Source organism: Bombus huntii, chromosome 7 (assembly GCF_024542735.1).
Source record: "Bombus huntii isolate Logan2020A chromosome 7, iyBomHunt1.1, whole genome shotgun sequence".
NCBI classification, from domain to species: Eukaryota; Metazoa; Arthropoda; class Insecta; order Hymenoptera; family Apidae; genus Bombus; species Bombus huntii.
The window spans coordinates 14,638,554-14,659,177 of record NC_066244.1 but is presented as its reverse complement, the minus strand read 5'-3'; the positions used below and the strand labels follow the sequence as shown (position 1 = coordinate 14,659,177).

The 20,624-nt window shown below is 37.5% G+C and overlaps 1 long non-coding RNA gene across 3 annotated transcripts; it reads left to right on the top strand.

Moving 5' to 3' along the window:
- The first annotated feature begins 292 nt into the window (after positions 1–292).
- LOC126867456 (uncharacterized) lies at positions 293–20,509 on the top strand. Of its 3 annotated transcripts, XR_007690314.1 has the most exons (6): positions 293–486; positions 1,138–1,267; positions 10,032–10,427; positions 17,410–17,878; positions 18,167–18,408; positions 18,574–20,509. It is a non-coding gene; the product is annotated as an uncharacterized LOC126867456 (long non-coding RNA). The 3 variants fall into 3 exon arrangements; XR_007690312.1 differs by lacking the exons at positions 10,032–10,427; positions 17,410–17,878; positions 18,167–18,408; positions 18,574–20,509 and having other exon boundaries at positions 1,138–1,866; XR_007690313.1 differs by lacking the exons at positions 10,032–10,427; positions 17,410–17,878; positions 18,167–18,408; positions 18,574–20,509 and having other exon boundaries at positions 293–535; positions 1,138–1,866.
- Positions 20,510–20,624: the final 115 nt, after the last annotated feature.

Below are 20,624 nucleotides of genomic sequence, written 5' to 3'. Positions count from 1 at the left end.
CCATTCGAACAATCATATTTATTAACTATTTTCCAATTTTCAGCGAGCTAATTTTGGCTCGGCTGAAAGTGTCCTCGAAATCTTTCGAATGTACGATTTTTATAAATTTTGTAGATACCGTCGCTTTTTTTAAAGAGAAATAAAATTCGTGAATATGCAAAATTGAACGAGATCCATGATAAAATTTGCAAAAGTTTTCCTACTGGTAGTTTCCAAGTAAGTTCTAGAAATGTTTACCGCTGGTCGTGATTCTGATTGGTCGAACTCCGATTCGGCTACCATTGGTTAAAGGAAAAAGGTGGCATAAATGAGACGCGATGTGGATGTCTTCTGGAACGCGTAATCGCGGAACGATTGCGTAAAACAAAGCAATAACCGGAAATTGGATTTTTTATAAGTTTAAATAGAAATTCACGAAGGTCTCTGGCGGGAACGACGAGAAGAATAAAGAAGATAACAAAGTATTCTATGATATTATAATAACAAGTATGATAATATGTAATCAGGGATAAAATTAAGTGGGCAGATAGTGGAAGTAAGCATCAATGAAGTTTAATTATTGAAATAGCACTAATGTTATATATCTAAGTTATATTTATTGTACATCCCTATAATACATATAGATTATTTACTAAATTGTTGAAGTTAATATTTACATCTTTGTGCAAATAAGCTGTATTTAACGAAACTTACCTATTTCCACTACCTGTCCACTTATTTCTTCTTTTTCCACTTATTGCTTCGAACAATAAGAATTTTGAATTATGTAGAGAAATTGTGTTATACGCTTCGTTTATTTATAAACAGCATCAACATTGATAGAGATAATAAAAATTTAATGTAAGTTTAAATTATATATATAGTATACAGATAACCTGTTTAAACAGAATGTACAATTTATTATAATTTTTATTTATTACAAATATTTCATAATATAAAGATAAATAATTCAACAGAATAATAAATTAGTTTTCAATCGTCAACACGATTTTTTTATTCGATACATTATAAGTTTCAAATAAGTTAGAAGGCATTGAGGATTAGTGTACGATATATGTAATGGTATTATTAGATCTGTGTATGTATATCTTGTAGATCTTTATTTTGCCTTTCGTAACCTACCTGTTTCTATTTCAGGTAAAAGTAACAGAAGAGAACGATGACTGAGAGGTGTGGCGATTATTGGTTGCCCTTGCACACAAGACTCCACCTACCTGTACGCCTATTTCGGTTATAAACTGGGATAGTATTTCCTCTAAACGAACAGGTATTTCATTATGGTAATGTATAAAAATCAAACAAATATGTCATTCGATTCGAAAAATGGAGTATATTTAATAAAACATATGGTATATTTTATGATATGTATTCATTGAACATTATATATTTTTTAAAGGAGAATTGCAAAATATTTAAAGGTAGCAATATTGTTCATTTAACTATTTTCTTTCTATATAATTATATTAATATAATTTTTACGATAGAACGTACTTGGATATCTACAAAAATTAGTTACGAATTGTTTTTTTAAATACCAAATGCTTAAGATATCAACGGTAAATAATTAATAAAACTACGAAGAAATACTGCTATTATAAAGTAATTGGCAAACTTTTGAAAAATGTGGCATTGCTATATTAAACAATTCTTAAGGGTACAATAACAAATAATTGAGAAAACTATAGAAATATTGTTATTGTGCTAAAGAATAATTCACAAATTTTTTAAAAATTCTCTATTATTATACTATACTGTGTGACATGTGTATTATGAAAGATACACAACTGTATCAAATAAACAGTTTATTTGTTTCCACCTTTTTACACACTTTTAACAATTAATAAATTGCGGATATTTATACTATTACTTTCGAGTAACGCGCTATTACTCATATATTTTTTCATATTATGCATATCCCCGCGCTTTTAAATTCCCCATAAAAATTCCGAGATCTAATAATAATTGTGCTGACGATTATGAAAGTGGTAAGACAATTAAATCACACTTATATTTTTCGTTCTGAGATATTTCAAGTTTTGCATTTTACGCTTCAGCCAAATTCTGTTTAACGACACAACTACCAGATCTATCTAAAGATTCAATTTTCCACTACTTTACAAAAATTGTTACATCGTGCAGTTACATCACTTTCATAATTACCGGTACAATCGATACAATTACCCTGCGCAAAAGAGATTTCCCAACTCTCAATTCCACTAAGTCCTTCCCTTTAATCAACCCTGTCGATCCTATTGCAGATTCTGTCGAATAAGAAATCTTCAAAAACAAAATCGCCTAGCGGAGCCGATCGTGACAAGTATCGCGAATCGAGTCGTTAAAGTGAGTCGTTGGTGAACTCTGCGAAAAGTATTTAGGTTGAGAGAGGGGGTGAGAAAAAGGGGTGGCGTCGGTGATGGAAGGTAAGGCTCGACGGACGAGCGGAGGGTTGAGGAGCTATCGGGCGTGAATAATGCGCGGCGCCGTCCGTTCCTTGGTTCGATTCTGGCTCGGCTGGATGGATTGATAAAGATTAAAGGTAAAGGGAGGTGGCAGGGTCCAGGGGTGTTTTCGAGTTAGGCGACAGAAGTCAGCCAGCGAAACGAATCGGCCGCACGTATGGAGGGGGATGATGTCACATAGGGGCTCCCCCCAGCTTAAATACATACAGATGCAAGCTGGACTGATGCATCGAGTCTCGGGGTACAGTGACGTAGGTAACCGAGGATTTTCATCAAACTTTTCCCTTCCACATGGATATGTATACATATTATACGCCGCGTCCCGTGAATATAATACCATCCTAAAATTGTAGTTTCTTATAGGCAGGACATGGTCAGAAAACAATATATGAAACAAAATATTCTGTAAAATATTCTGTCAGGTTGGTTCTGTAGTTACGAAGTAAGAAAAAAATTGGTGTTTTTACCATTTTACTCAGATTGACAATTATTTGATAGATTTTATAGTCGCGAGACGTAATGTATTTCCTTTTTTCAGATGAAAATAGTGCAATTTTTATATGCTTTAGTAACGAATGAACAAAAGTTTCATCTTTTGCGATTATTTCATTAAGAGGAAAAATCCTTCATCTACGCAATAATCGTTGTATAAAGAAAATTTGTATATTGGAATAGAAGGACGCGTGTAAAAGAAGAGATCCTACCATTGTCTAGAAAAATCACACGCAACGATTATTCCATTGAAAGGAGGAGAAGAGATCGTTTTCACCTATGCTTTCCCACAATGATCGTTACGCAAGGAAATTTCTATACGTAAAAAGATACGTGTATAAAAAGAATTTCCCCACTGTATTTAAAAGTCACGCTCGATGATGGGACTACTAAAATTCGTATAGAGCGCCCGCATATCTGCTATGATCGGTACCAGTAGCGACGAATTACATAATTTGATTTAACGTGTAAACCAAGTGAACGAAGCTGGTTCCTTAACGATCGCGTTACGATCGCACGAAGAATGGTGAACGGTGACCAAGGGTCGTTTTATCTCGCGATGGAACAAAGGAAATCGTTACTAGAACGTCGGGTATTCTCCGCGAGTCGTAATATCGAGGAAGCTGCGCGATGAAACGGCCATTTAAAATGAAATACAATTCTTACCGTCGTGAAGCGGCGTACCAACGGCGACACGACATTCCATCGACCTTCTAGAAAATGGATCTCATAAAAGACTTCTTTCTTTTTCGTTTTTCATTTCTTTTTTTCTTTCTTTTTTTTTTTTTGTCGCAGACTACTTTCGCAGATAGCGTCGCTGGAGCAAGGAATCTCTTCTGTGCATGTTTTGGATGGGATGTGAGAAAGCGTACGAAAGTAACGATATCGTTTTGAGAGTTTGATAGGAGGATAGTTTGTCTCTGAACTTTATCGATAAGGTTCTTCTTACACCTTTTATTTTTGGACAGATTTGGAAATTGCTGGAATATCGAATCGATGTATTGGAAGCGAGAAATACCACCGTTTCAAAGTATTTTCGGTGTAAGCTTTTTATTTTAATTGATAATTAAATTATGAACAATGTAATGATAAATTTATAAGCAACCGTATATCGTGTGTCCTACAAATTAACACCATTATGAGACTCATCATGATCGTCTATGGTGATTATACCGATAGAATTGGAAATGAATCTGAAAGCATGTATAGAAGTTATTTATTGCAAACGAGATAAAGATATTTATTGCAAGCGTGCACTTTATACACATCACCAAACAGTTAATTATTCATTATGTGTACGAATGACTCGCGATATTTGAAGAAATCATCTCTATTTATACCGCATACTAATTCTTTATATGCTTGTAATTAATATTTTGTAACTTCTACATGCGTTATTAGATTGGCTCGAAATTTTACCAATGTAATCGCAATAACCGTGTCTCGTTACGGCGCTAATGAAAATTTCAAAACGTTTCGTTTGACACGTACGATGTGCGCGTAAAAGCTTCGTACGACAAGTGCGCGAAAAATACTTTCGCGAGCCGGTGTATCTCACTGTATGTAGGACCATCTCGTTGATACTTCAACGAAAGTATTGCGGGATTGTTCTACGCCAATGGAAACGGCTCGGCACGGATGACTCACGCGATTTCTCTCGCAGCCTCCTTTGCACGGTCCCGTATGGTAGTCATGTACAATGGAGAATAGTAAACGCAGTAAAGGTAACTCGAAAAGAAGAGGGCCGGTGGTGCAGGGCCAGCTTCCCCCTGTGAGCGAGTACCCGCGGGTCACGTGCCACGATTTTCACCCCCGTACGACCGATTGCCAGTCCGAGCGGATCCGGATCGCTCGTTCGAGACGATTTCGCACGGCAGGGTACGAATTTCCTTCGATAAAACCGTATAATGACCGTGTTCGTTCACTTTTAACGCTAGAACTATCGATGACAAAAGTAGAAGATATAATACGAATGGCAGGACAAGCTTTTATCCATAGATCGTAGAAAAAGTCATTAAAACTTCCCCAGATATATCGTTCTATATCTATAGTTTGTAATGAAAAAGTATAAACAGTATCGGGAAGAAAATCTTCCTGTATTTTGGAAAAAAGTCGATTCGAACGTATCTTTGTATATTTATAAAGATTCTTTGAAAAAATCGTGAACTATACCGGGAGTAGAATAAGTTTGTACCCTTATGTTTTGGAAAAATCATTCGAATCTACTAGCGACAGATTCTCAGTATTTTCACACTACGTAGGTACCGCGTGTTCGTGTGCCATAGCAAGTTTCATTAATTGAGAACATCGTTACGATCCTCCTCTGCTACGCGTTTCGCTGTAATTTACACGCGTTTCGAGCTTCTGCTGGAATAAAGTTATTATCCCTGTTCGGTGTTCTCGCCAGTGACATCATCCACCGTCAAAAATTGCGAATCAACGCAGTCACTAACAAACAGCACGAACAACATATTTACGCGAATTGTTCAGTAACAAAATACATATTTAATTCCAAACGATTTCCACCAACATGGGGTCAAATTAAAAGAAGTGTTTTCCTTAGAAAAATCGAAGAATATAGCTTGAAAGCTATAAGAATATAGCTATTAAACACCTCGTGATCTACAATGTAAATAAAAATTCGAAAACTTTCTAGATCCGCAACAAAAATCTCGTTTCAAGTTTCTCGTTTCAACAAACGTTGAACAAACGTTTCAGATCTGTTAGGTTCAAACGAGAACTGGTATCTGATGAATTTTTGTGGCTCAAACGCGGTGGAAGTAGCGGCGCGCGGTTCGCGTCAGCAATTAACCGTTGCAAGCGTCTCCGGCGAGGAGGATCTTTAATTAAACAATTACGGTTAAATCGAGCGGAATTTCCAACGTTGAACCCGCATGCTCGTTAAAGAACGATACGTGTGTTCTACCTACGGCTGAAGGTGGCTCTGTGAGAAGTAAGCAGCGCGTGCAACCTTTGATCAGGTACCACGTGGACCCACATATTTCAATCCAGGGAATTGTGAGTCACGACAAGAGGCCGAATTTAGATCCGCGATAAAGAAGGATTCTATCAGAGACTGTCGCCGGTTAATTCTTCTAAGGCCATTCTCTACTTTCAACGTGAACTGACGCGTTCAATCAGCGGCCAACCAACCATTCCTCGTACCTCGAACGATCCTTCAGAAAAGGAAACCGGAAGATTACACGTCTGCCACGATAAATAGCGTTCTCTTTCGTTGACACGTCCGCTATCATGCGAATTTTATATATCGTCGATGGAGCGCGGATGTTTGTATATTTTAAAAAAAATTTCATATTACAAAATGTAATATGCAGAAATATGTGAAGCGTTTAAAGTGGAATATTTATCAGGATATTCTACGGATCAAAGAAATTTCTATTAAATTCCATTTGTTTAATCATGTTTGTAAAAGTATGAAATTGCGTGAACATCGATCGTGCACTTTTAAACAAAATTGTTAATATATCAATGGACGTTACATATCGTCATTCGATAGTCGATTTGATAATTTTTATTTATGCGAGTGGTCTCACCTTAGTGGAGTTTCGGTTTACCGATAGCACTATCGTTTTTTACTTGATTTCCTTCGCCGGCCACAACATCCTTTCATCAGTTCTCTTATTTTAACCGGGCAACTCGATCTTACGTCCACGTTCCGTTTTTATCGCATTTACGAGCATAAAGATGCTTTCAGATCTCCTCTCGTCAAGATCCTAATTTATCCGCGTAGCCGAACGTAATTAACGATTGCGTTTTTATCTCAATCTTTGTACGTTTTTGTAATCTCGATCGGTAAAGGGATTGTCAAATTAAAAAACTTGAACGGTGTAATACTTGGAAGAAACGTGAAAATACGAAGAATTTTTAAGTGATTTATCGTCTGTACGCTCTTTGTAAAATTCTTCCTATATTCTTCCAATATAATCTTCCCTTCTATAATAACAAATTTTACGTTTTGGAATACCAATACGCAATAAGGTAGGAAATTTGAATATTTTAACGTTGCTAATAAATGTAAAAGCAACAAATTCCTTGATCTCTCTCGATATTTAATAAATATTCGAAGGCAGAATAGAAGACTCCGATACTTAATAAAGTTAAAAAAATCGAACATCGTAATATTCCGAAGAAACGTGAAAGTACGAAATTTTCTTATTTAATACACGCTCGTACGTTGCTGATAAAGTTCTACCGATATTTTTTCCATATTGTCCGTGACTCTTCTCGGCCTTCTCCTTCAAAAATTCTTCGACAGAACGAAGATGAACTGATGGACTGATAAATCGATCGATGACTCTTCGATGAAAAGCGTGCATTAGTAATCGAGGAACGTATATGAACGTTCGAGGAGTTGGTTTATTCGCTTTGGATACAAAATATCAAAAGGTACAGCCCCCTCGAACGCACTTAAGTTTGCCGACAGATATTGATTTTCGTGAGGTCAAACACGAGCCAATGGTGAGTCCGAATCCACCGCGACCGACGACTTGCACAGGACTCATTGTCGTGCGTATTTATCGTGGTGCGCGAATGGCATTGCGGAAATCCATTATTTCGCGAATCAGAGTGAATAACTTCGTTCGACTATTCTCGTTCCAGTTTTACGAAACTGTGACTACGAAGAGTTTATTTAGAGTAACTCGTAAATGAGGTTCGAGTAGCAGAGTAATTCGTACGTCGAAGTAAATTCAAAGACTCGATGATTTTTATAATATATTATGAAATTTCTTACAACATTGTTGAAAGTAAGAAAAAAGTTTGTTGGAATGGAATGTCTCTCTTTTAAATATCTTATTTACTTGTATCATTTTTATTCAGGGAGAACATTCATTTTATTCGAAACAAAATAGTTTTGATTGAGAAAAGAGTATTTATATAAGTATAAAAGAATTCTTCTTTGGAAATTCCATATTTTTTCGCAAAACTCTATGAGATGTATAACCATGCCATATATCAAACATTTACCAACGATCCTCCTAAATCGCATCCCATCTTCTCTTGCCAGAGGTCCATCTTGCAGATCCTCGTTCTCAAACACCTCATTGACTTTCAACTCAAAATTTCACTCTCCACAAATTCTACCACGTGATTTATCTGAGAAATCTATTTGCAAATCGCATCCATCATCTTCGTAATTCCAGCTCCATCGTTTTTCTGAAATTTATATTAAAATAGCGTCGCCAATCGTAATACGTTTAGATCCCAGCTACGTCGATTTTACACTGCGATTTTACTACGATTTTAACGTTCTGCCGGTTTTCTTATTCGTCGAAAATTAATGCTACGAGTATAAAGAGCGTTTTCTTCCTTTCAGAAGCATTTTCGGCGAATGAACTTTCCAGGTTAACAGAATCTTAAGCCGAATCCTCCTTAAGCCGACCTCAGATTTTTAATTAGACGACTTTTGCTCTTCTCGGTGAATGCTTCAACCTCGCAAGCTGTCCGACACTTCGTATTTGAACGTATCAATAGGCGAAATAAACAGCGGAAACAGAAATAATGTAAATTATTCAAATTTCATATCTTCTACGATAGATCCAAATTAGATATGCATTTAACGATTGCTAGCGATATTGCTAAAACTTAGAGCAGAAAGAACTATTGTAACGTGATTCGAGTCTTAAAGGGTTAAAGAAAAGGGACAAAGCGAAAGAAAGAAAGAAAGAAAGGGAAAGGAATAGTAATTGAGCGTACCTGTAGGCGAAGAGAACGCGACAGAGAGGGTAAGCAAAGGGGGAGAGGAAAAGCGGCAGGAGGGTGGTCGACGATGCTCTCTCAGTCAAACACGGGGAAAAAATACAGGGCAACCGAATGAATGAATGGCTTCCAATCTGTTCCATCCCTTTGTTGAAGCGGCTCGTGCCGCGTGTGCAAATCTACCCTTCTCCCCATTTTCTCTCCTTCTCTTTCTCACACAGACATTCCTTTTCTCTTGCTCGTGCATAGTCTTCTCTGTCCACCCTCCCCCTCTTGCGAGCACACGCCTCACACCTGAGCACAATGGGATCCCGATTTCACCCTCGTGCACCACCTTCCCATCAAGCGTGTTTAAATACTGACGTGCGCCGTAATATGTGCGTCTGAGCATGCCCAGTTTGTCTGCCTGTCTCCTGTATATACGTATACACGTGTATGCGATTGTATGCGAGTTTCACCCTCTCGTTGGGCCATGTAACCCCCCCAGTCACGTCGCCAACCATCCCCCTTTTTCCTTCGTTCATTCGACTCGCCTTCGATTTCACGTGACCGTAAACGGTCGAATGTGTGTCGGAATATGACTTTTGCCTGTACCGTGATCATTGATTATCGGATTTTATCCTTCGTGGTTTCCTTCTTCTCTTCTGTTTTAATCCCTCGTCGATGAGGTTTCTTTCGTTCGCTCGGTGGTATTTTGATCGTGGATCGCGGTCCACTCAATTCGCAGACTATACTTCGGGTTTCTATATTTTGCGTTTCCGGGGAATTTGAAAGTACGGGAAATTGCGCAGAACGTACGTGGGATGGAAAAATATACGAGACATCGAAACGGTCAAGTTAGATTGCAACCGTCGCAAGAATTTAACTTCAACTTATCGGCTCGTTCTACAATTTCCGTTCTGTCTGTCGCGGCACGTGAGAAAAGGAAGTATGCAGTCGCCAGCCACCGCAAGAATTTCACTTATCGTTCGATTCTACGATCTTAGAAGTTAAGGTAATTAGAAATTACAATCGCCACAGTAATTCAATCTCCGCTCGTATAATTCTACGATCTTCGTTCTACTATTACACGCAATAGGGGAGTTTCTGATCTGTCCAAGAAATAAATACACGCGAGCAAATCTACTCGTTTACGCAAACGTTGTGAAACGGGAAGAAAAATCGTAGCCGTGACCACCGAAGGAAAAAACAAATTGATATTCGATTTCATCGATCACGAGTCTAGAAAATCACGAAATTAAGAAACAGAAAAGACAAGACCGAAAATCCATCCACCTAACAAACCGTATAATCCATTCACAGACCAAAACGATTAATTCGACTTTTGAAAATTTTACTTAACGTCTGCTTGCTGTTTCGCAGAGTCAATCGATCAATGGCAAACGAACGGTTCGTATAAAACCGAAAGGAAGATCCTGATCGTAATCGCTGTAAAAAGCCTTCAAATCCAATTTCATCGATCATCAAGCTCGTGACAAAAGTGACTGGTAATTAAAAGAAAGAAGAGAAAAGGACCATTTCGATTGAGCTCGATACCGAATAGGTGAACGAGCGCGCATATTAAAAGCCTTTTAACGTAACCGACTGTATTCAAGGTACTTTGGAGGCAGGGTTGAAACCACCCCAGTCGGATTCACCCTCCTGGCACAGTCCAAGCTCTACGTGCGCCGATTCGTATGTACCTACGTGTTTAGGGAATAGAGAAGCACCACGTAGGGGGATGAAGGATAGAGGAAGAACCAAAATGGATGTTTGGGGGTAGGTGGAGGAGGAGGGGGCAGGGTGAATCAGGAGGAGTATGGGATAGGGAGGGATAGGTTATGTTCTTTCCGCCTGCATAGCCATCTATTCAAGTTATTGCATTACTGGCTTAGCTTTGCTACCCCGTAGCTCGTGCACGATGCGTAGCCACCCCATCGTCCATATCCAATATCCATCGACACCGCGGCTGCATTTTGCAGCGCGCACCTTCCCAGAACACGTAACCGCAATCCCTTTAACCTTTTGTTTGCCGATTCGATGCCACGCTCGATTCGACGGATTGCCGATTTTATGGCGCGATTGAAAAATGCAACGGAACGTTTTTGCATGCAGGGGCCGGCTAGTTTGTAAATATTGGGATTCTTCACATTTTTTTTTTTTTTATGTCCTTTTTCTTTTCTCAGATATTCTTATTTACGATATAGTATTCTATCGCGACAGGCGAACGATCTATAAAATTGAAATTTACAGAAGGAATATTGTATTTTAAATATTCGTACCACTGTAGACGAGGAGATGAGTTTAGGTTGTCGTTGATGAGTATCGAAAGTTTGAGTGGTTTTCGGCCATGAAAAGACACGTCTGTCGCTTTACGCGGTAAAAGTATTTGCAAAATACGTTTTTACGTCAGACAGACGGGTAATTTTATTTGTCTTATGATTTCTCGACAGTCGAAGATTATAAATTGTAAACAATTGTGGCTCGTTAACAATTGTAAGAGAAACTCTTGTACGCGTTTAACTATTAATTCTGATTGTCTAAAGAATGGTTTATTTGGACGCGTGTTGCCGATGAATAGGAGCGATAATTCAATTTATTATCACGGCTGATTTGACAAACGCGGCGGATCGAAAAATCGGAACGTTCGCTGAGATACAACCACGGCCCCGTGAAATATCTGTCAAATATCTATCTCTTGGACGTGAGTGCGAGCATAAATTATTTCTGTAAACAGTAATCTGCCTGCGAATGCATATGCACGCGGTCGTATTTCATTACGCGAAACGTGGGCTGCGCGTCGCGCACCTGAGACACGTGCCATTTCACGTAGCGAACGAAACTTGTACCAGAAGATCTGCACAAGACGTTTCGGATAAAATTATCGATTTACGAAACTATGAGCTTCTACGTTCATCGATGTGCAAAAGTACAGGACATTAAAAGGCATAAGAGCAACGGACGAATAACGGTAAAAGTAAAACGGACATCGAATTATCTTGGTTTCTTGCGATATTACATTTTTGAGTTAGTCGACGTAAAGACGTTAGATGGACCAATGACACTGTACCTTTCTGACACAGAATTGCAATTTTCGTGTAAATTCTCGTTCGATAAAACTACGAAGAAAAGGAATATAAGGAGCAAGAAGAAAAAAAGAAAGGAAAGTCTTTCAATCTGTCAAATTTTGTTATAAACGTCTAAGAAATTGTTTTTCCAATTTTATTAAACTCTGTTTTACTAAATCGATTAAAAATACTATTTAACTAGCAAATACGTTATATTTAATCAGATGTAGAACTTAAACACAACGTGGATTTAGCATCAAATCCGTTGAACCTATTCGTATTTGCAGTATTGAAATAATATTAACAGACTATTGTGATACTACTGGCGGAATATTAAATGAATTAAAGCTGCGCAGCCGATTCAGCAGACATACAACGGTACAAAGGAAATAATATTAATCACGATAATGAACAGCGAGTCTGTGTATATAAATGATTGAATTAGAGGCAGTATCGATGTTGCACGAGTTCCATGGTTCCATGATTCGGCCGGTGGCGTTGCAGGACGTATCGATAGATGCCACATGTGGGAGGAAATACGATAAAATTACCGGAGGAACAGCGATAGAGCAGCGCGTCACGAGGAAATCCAGGTTTATCGCGATACGCGTAGCCACGATTCGTCACGTATCGACGAAAAATCTATTTTGCGACAAGGGGCTTTCGTCGAACGCGATAAAACACGGCCGATGTGTCCATTGTAACGAGGCTAATGGACAGATTTATGGTCACTTCGCACCTCGTTTACGCGCCCTTCCAATTACCGGCGTTTCGAGCACCTTTAAACTACTGTAAAATCTCTACCCTCGACACGCTGATTTCCAACACGCGATCATTTCGTCGATTTTATTTTCTCAATTTCTAACTCACGCTAGATTCAGTTAGTTATCTAAATTAAGTGATATTTACTTATTCATAATACTTACTTATAAATTATACTCATCTATAATAAGTATTAACTTATTATAAATAATCAGCCATGTCACTGCGCCACGCCAGAAAAATTACTGAAAATTCTCAACGCGAGAATTGATCGTAATTTTAATAAATAAATAAAAAGAAAAATTTCTAACTCTCCGCTGGTATCATTATGATTAAATTACTTTGTCTTGGAATTTTTTATCGGTCCTGTTCTTTCATCGCATCTTCTATCTTTTAAATTCTCAGATTCTCAACGCGAGAATTGATTGTAATTTCAACAAATAAATAAAAAAAAAAAAAATTCTCAGTGAATGGAACTGAGTTTCTTTTCATTTATGAGCTTCCAACGAGACACGTTTTTTTTTTTTTGTTCGTTTTTACGTTTTTTTTTTCTTATTAATGGAATTTTCGAGTTTGCGAACGTATAAGAATGCGTGAATGGACAGCGAGGTACAGACGACCCAATTTGTTTGCCTGTTAAAACGAAATTTCGAAACGTCAACGTGATAGCTCCGATAAAACGGAATTAACACGCGTGAAACAGGTTCCGCGTGTCTACGTCCGAGCTAACAGCGCGCGACCTGGATAATTTTGATATGTCGACGAAGTATCGATGAAACGCCGACGATAAATCAACGCTGGCTGATGATTACCTACGTACGGGGAAATGCGTTTCAACGATATTAATTCTTTAATACGGAAAGCTTAGGGATTAACAACGGAGAATTAACCGAGCAACTGTGTTTCCGAGTTTCGTTTCGTTTTTCTTTCCAGCTCATCGAGAATTTTTTTTTTTTTTTATTATTTATTTATTTACATTTTACAATTTGTCCAATAGGACATTATCGAGAATTAGCTAGCGAAATAATAACGTAAGAGATACGCGAACGAAATTTTACAAATAAATACAAGAAAAAACCACAAGGAAGATGATTCTTCCATAGATCATACGTCTACTTTTTACACGAAAGCAATTTTACAATTTTCCTAAACTGTTACTGTCACCGCTCACGCAACTTTTCTACATTTATTTTATTATTATCGTTTTTCATATTATTCACTTATCCTACCAAATGTCCAAATCGGACAAATTGTGAATGTAAACAACTAAATAAAAAAAAAGATATTATTCGCTTGATCTCTAACGAGTTAGAAAAAAAAACCACAAGGAAGATGATTCTTCCATAGACCATACGTCTACTTTTTACACGAAAACAATTTTACAATTTTCCTAAACTGTTACTGTCACCGCTCACGCAACTTTTCTACATTTATTTTATTATTATCGTTTTTCATATTATTCACTTATCCTACCAAATGTCCAAATCGGACAAATTGTGAATGTAAATAACTAAATAAAAAACAAAATATTATTCGCTTGATCTCTAACGAGTTAGAAAAAAAAAAGAACTAAAAACACGATTCCTCGACCAATTTCGATGGTCCAATCGTCGTTTAAACGGGGGCAGAATGGTTACCCCGAAGAGGAGGCACGTGGTATAGGTGGGAGAGCGAGATTTCCTCGTGGGAACTGGCTGTGCCACTCTAGGTCGAATTTATCGATGAGTCACGCGTGCGATCTCGCGACGCCGCCACGTTTTTGCAGAATCGTTTCGCCTAAGGGGAACTCGCGGTAACGGCGGCCCTTTTGCAAGCAGCGCATACGTACCTAGCCCATAAAATCTGGCCCGCATAAGGGGCACCTAAGCAGTGAGCAAAGAGAGAGAAGAAGAGGAAAGAGAGGAAGGTGAGCAGCTCTCTGTGGACCCCCGGGCTGTCGCCCATATGGCGAACATCGTTATTGCCGCGTCGAGTCCATAGGTAAACTACGCCAGCAAGCACACACTTTTGTACTTTTTGTCTCGAAGAGAAAGAGAGAATATAGTTTGTGCTGTCCCACGTTCGTGGCTCCACCTTCCCCATGGAACACGATCTGTCGTTACAGGAACTCTGACCTGTAACGTTCGGCTCGACGTGGTGCTGATGAGAGCAGACCATCGATTTCCAAATGGTTGGTCCATCAATAGGTCACGTAGTCACGTTAACTGAGATTTTTTTGAGTAAAAAATTCTTGCTATGTTTCAAGGGGGCACTACCCGCTAGACCTAAACGCTAGATTCATTTAGTTATCTAAATTAAGCATATTCACTTACTTATAATACTTACTTGTAAATTATACTTATCTATAATAAGTATTAACTTATTGTAAATAATCAGCCATGTCACTGCGCCACGCCAGAAAAATTACTGAAAATTCTCAACGCGAGAATTGATTGTAATTTCAACAAATAAATAAAAAAAGAAAAAAAAATGTTTCAAGGTGTTTCAGATAAAATTAATGGGACGGATGACGTACAGGTAGCGGTAACAATCTCGTCACATGTTCTACGAACTGTGAAAATATCTTTCTTTTTTTTTTTTTTTTTTTTTTTTTATTTGTTGAAATTACAATCAATTCTCGCGTTGAGAATTTTCAGTAATGAAAATATCTTTCAGCGTTAGAAAACTCGGGTCGTGAATGGTCGAAAGAAGGGACCCGTCTTCAAATTTTCATATTTCAATTTTCTTCCCGTTTTAGCAAACAAGAAGGATTTTTAACGCCGTAAGAGGAGATTTATCGTAAAATTGAAATATGCCAAGGTATTCCTTAATGTTAGGGAAACATAATCGCGTCGAAAATGATGGTCGAAAGCATGATCAAGATATAAAATAGTATGGAATAATTTAACTGTTTATCGGGAAAATGTACTCGTCTAAAATCATTTAACGAATAATCGAAATCCGATTCAGTTAAACATCGCACGAGTGTGTGTGTGTGTGTTTTTTTTTATTTAATTCTTTACATTCACAATTTGTCCATTTTGGACATTTGGTAGAATACGAGTGTGTGGCGAAAAATTATCGTCTTCGAAAGTTTGACGAGCCCCGAAACAGATCAAAGACTCCCTTCCTTTTCAGAGACTCTTTCCTAAAGTGCAGGTAGCTAAGTAAACGTTTGGAATGTTTGAGAGTGGAATTTTCTTCAACGAATGATTTACTCGCGTTACGCGTAATATACAGAAAATGTTACTGCTAATGGAACAGAGTAAAGTGATATTACGCGAAAAGAAAAGAAGATAGAATCTTTTCAAGATTTTTATAGAGTTAATCTTAACGCTGGAATTATCAAATCGATCGAAGAGATTGATATTAATTTCCCTGATAGTATTAATGTTTAAATTTATTGAAAAATATCATTACGTAATTAATTACGTATAATATATTTAAGCTCGTTTTAAAGATCGATAAATTAGCATTAAATATTTACTTGGTACGTACATATTGTGTACGCATTTGATTATTTTTCCAGTAAAAAATGTTGTATAAATTTCGAGCGAAAAATGCCTGGGGAACGGGGATCCGATGTGATTTCTGCGATGTTTTCACTGCAAAAATCGAAGATCATCGAGTCAAGTTTACACAGGGTTGTTTCAAACAAATTCCATTCAAAAGAGAAACTATCATATTCCAAAGCCAAGCAATCACTATTAAATTACGCTCACGTTCCCCAACATGAAATCTCCCATCGATAAGACCTCCAGCTTCCTCTTCGCTGTTCTCATCAGAAAACTTTTTGCCCTATACGGGTGTCGAGACGATCCTTCTTCTATCGCGATTCGTCTTTGCTTCTGACAGCAAAAACTCAGGCGAATTCGATATCTCGTATCGTTAAGAAGCCGATCGAGCCTCTGTGTAGCGACTGTAAAGGCGTACAGTAAAGGGTTGAAGTTGGTACGCGGAATTGTCGAAACAAAAGCAAGAAAACGGTTGCCCCATGGGCGTGAACCGAGGTCGAGTTGTTAATATGTCACGCTTTATGAGCCGACAGGTTATACAAAGTAACCTGGACACGCGGCTGCGTGTTGCTACGGTAAGCCTGTTTCTTAAAGCTTTTAAAGTGTAGCGATAGGGAGAGGAATTTGCTTGGATGCTGAGATGCTGTGAAATTTGTATCATACTTTAAATGGATTGTCGGGGTAAAAAGTAAAAATAGCAGCTTGGAATTTTATTTGAAAAATTAAGTGAAATATCTCGAGAATTTCTGCGAAGCAGCGACAACGTTGAGATTTTAGAATTTAGAATTTTTAAGTATTGGCGAAAAGACTTCTTAGTTGAGCGTAGAATTACTGTGACGTTTGTACATTGATATAAATTAGAAAAATTGAAAATACCGTTCGAGAAGGATATTGGGATTTTTCTTGGCATTCAATTTTCTTCCAAGCTTTCGTAATTTCAAAGCGAAAATTCCCAACCAGCCTTATAAATTGCGGTATACCACTGCAATTTTCCAAATAGTTCCATCCAACGCAATATTTATGACTACGCCGCGTATTTTTATATAAATCAGTATCTCTTATAGGACTAATTAAACAAATGGAATCCAAGTAGGAGTTTATTTAATCCACTGAATATTATTATCTTGTCCCAAAAGTTTCTTCCGTTTCGTAAGGAGATAATGGATGCGCGCCATTTTTTCTTTCCTATTATTTTATTGAATTATGCATGATCCATTTGTTACACCAGAGCAAAATGATATAGAAACATCAAATAGAACAAACGCGCATTTCTTTCAATGGAATAAAATGGATGAAACATAATTTAATAAAATAATGTGAAACAAGAAATGTTGCGCATTATAAAACGAAGGAAACTTCCAGACAATTTAATATATTAAGTACTTTATACATATGAATTCTGTGTAATTTTGCAACTCAAAATTTCTTATTATATAGATGCATAGAAATCCGTAGCTTATTTACGACCTTCAAGGAAACACCCAACAGATCTCACAAAGGACGTCAATCAAATTCGAAGATGGTATCCCACTGGGAGTAGCCATCCACATGTTATATTATTATATTTCTGAGCTATAATATTTTACCAAACGTCCTACTGGACAAATTGTAAAATGTAAATAAATAAATTAAAAAAAAAAAAAAAAAAAGAAGAAATCCGTAGCTTATTTACGACCTACGAACTATTCTCCATCTTGTAAACCTGAATTTATCTTTTATTTAACGTTCAAATGATACACTTACGTTTTAACTGAATTGCCTTACTTAGTATCTGGATATAATCGTTTTTATCGACAAGATTCCTACAATGGGGGTAAACAGCTCCTCCGCGTTGTCGATTGGCTCAAGGGAAACCCGCGGTAGCCAGGACTGGTGCCTATCTTATTTTGCAAGCGGCACTCTCAGGGTAAACAGAAATTCGAACGTAACAAATATTTGCTCCGCTTGCCCTGGTTATATTATACCGCCTGACTGCTTAACTTTGTTCGTGCTCGGACATACTAGCCGTGACTTATCCACCACGCGTATTAAAAACCTTGGAACTTTCGTTATATCGTCACGATAAGGGGTATTAGTTCACGTCGTGATTATTGATTGCAACATTCTGACTCTGACGTGTTCTTTTCTCAGCCATGGTTAATCATGGTTGGTCGAATGTTGCATTTAATTGATGGATATACTGTTGCAATTTCAGAAGACGATACTATAATTGGGACGCTGATTGTCTTTTTTATCTTTCCCTGTAAGATGATGTAGTGTTTTCATTGTAAAACGATACGGAGCTTGAGTATTCCAATGCGAAACGACGAAGCAAAGAATGGCTGATATACGTGTAAGTAGTTTGCGAATGTTTACACAAATTCGCATTTTTATAAACTAAAGAAATGGAACTTACGTATCGTCATCGACATATTATAACAGATAACTATATCTTGAGTTTTGATTGAAGGAGATTAAATTTTTTTTTTTTTTATTTATTTGTTGAAATTACAATCAATTCTCGCGTTGAGAATTTTCAGTAATTTTTCTGGCGTGGCGCAGTGACATGGCTGTTTATTTACAATAAGTTAATACTTATTATAGATAGGTATAATTTATAAGTATTATAAGTAAGGAGATTAAATGAAAATAGAAGAATTCGGCCATCAACGTTGGAAAAATGTCGACGCAACGATTCCAATAGTTTGACGAATGACTTAAGTCGATATTTTATGAGAATGTTTAACCTTTTAAAGATTAGAAGAATCTTGAGAGAAAAAATGAAGAGTCGTTGATTTTTCTCTTTAATCTTAAGAAGCAAAGTTTGATGAATCGATAATTTATCAAATATAAGATTAATAGACAGTGTACTGAAAATGTTTTAAATTGTTCTGCTGTGAAGTGCAAAAAGCACGTCTAATTATTCTTTCCATATAGTCGCTTGGAAGGTAAGTAGACACGTGAAGCTAACGAAGACAGATCTATGCTCTCGCTTTCTTCTTCCTCTTCTATCCTTCTCTTTCGGTTTATTTCTTCTCAAGTTTTTCTCCTACGTTTTTCTTCGAGATTCTTCCCTCTCCCTTTTGCTTTTCTCGTTAAACGGAATTCTTCTCGTAACGCGAAGCTAGTTCAGATTCTTGGAATCCTTGATCGAAAGGTTTGTTCACTCGCATGGTTTCACAGTTGACGTTTTTCCTTCTTATTTGGCAGTTAGTCAAATGGCATATAATCACAAAAATTGAAACTCGATATTTGACTAAGATATTTGCACGTTACGTACATTCTGTTCATCTTTGCGCCTTCAAATATTCGTAAAAATGTAAGTTTCCGTAAGCATCCGCGATCCGATGATAAAACATCAATTCTCTTGAATATTTCGAAATGGTAAAAGTGAGGATTTAACTGACTAACGAGGATAAAGGTACAAAGCGGCGATCGTGTTTTTCCCGAGATCGTCTTTGTTTCTTATTCTCGTGCGTCGAGCAGGAAGAACCACGACGCCTCCCACTTTTGCTCTTGGAAGAGGAGCAAGAGCACGGAAGAATGCTCGCGTGTGTGGATTCCATTCCACGCCAGTTTTTCGCCGTATATACCTGATTAATCGCGATCGGGAAGCTTGTGGAAGCGTGTCGGAGAGAAATGGCAGCGAGATCAGCGTAACGTGAAACGAAGAGAGAACAAGGGAGAGACCTGGTATTGGATGGAAAGAGAATGGGGAGAAGAGAGGCGCACAAGTGGCGCACACATGGTGCACAGTTGTTCGAGAGGTCAGGTTTTTGTCCACGAGCCTTCAGTTTTACAGATCCGGCCGAGTTTCTCTATGTCTCTATATCTATATACAGGGTGATCCACGTAACGCGACATTTCCATTCCTCGATGGGATTATAGTCGGGGCTGTTTCTATGGATGGAATGACAGAATTGGGGGACAATGTATATCGTCAGAAAGTTTCTCTGGGTACGGATTGATATTACGTTGGGATGAAATCTTGCGAATGTTTGGTATTGGGGATGCGTCACAGCATACAATTTTACCCGGCTAGTTGATTATTATACAGAGATAATATTTACAATCGTGTTCGAAGATATTCTTTATCGTCGTTCATTGGGATAAATAATTTTGACGAATTGTATCTTCTCACGTTGCTTCTTTCCTTTCACAGGCAATCTTTACTATTGCGTTTGGAGATATTTTTTATTGTTACTCGTGCAAACGAAGAGTTTTGAAGAAGAATCCTTTTACATTTTTCTGAGTTCATAGGTACACGATTTTGTAATATTCTTATTGTACAGGAAGAGGGACAGTACTGACCTTGGTACTAGAATAAAGCAAAATGAAAACACTGAGGGAGAGTGAAGTAAAATAAAGGTATTAATATACCGTGGTAAAATTGAAAAGATATTATACTTGTTGTCACTAAATTTTTTTTTTATATTTATTTATTTTCATTTTACAATTTGTCCAGTAGGACATTTGATAAAATATTATAGCTTAGTGTTATAGTATTATAACATGTGGATGGCTACCCCCAGTGGGATACCATCTTCGAATTTGATTGATTTATTTCTTTAATCATCTCAGATAATACGTGTTTGTTAGGTTATGTCCTTTGTGAGATCTGTTGGGTGTTGTCACTAAATGACGTAGAATTTATAGAATTTAACTCAATTAAG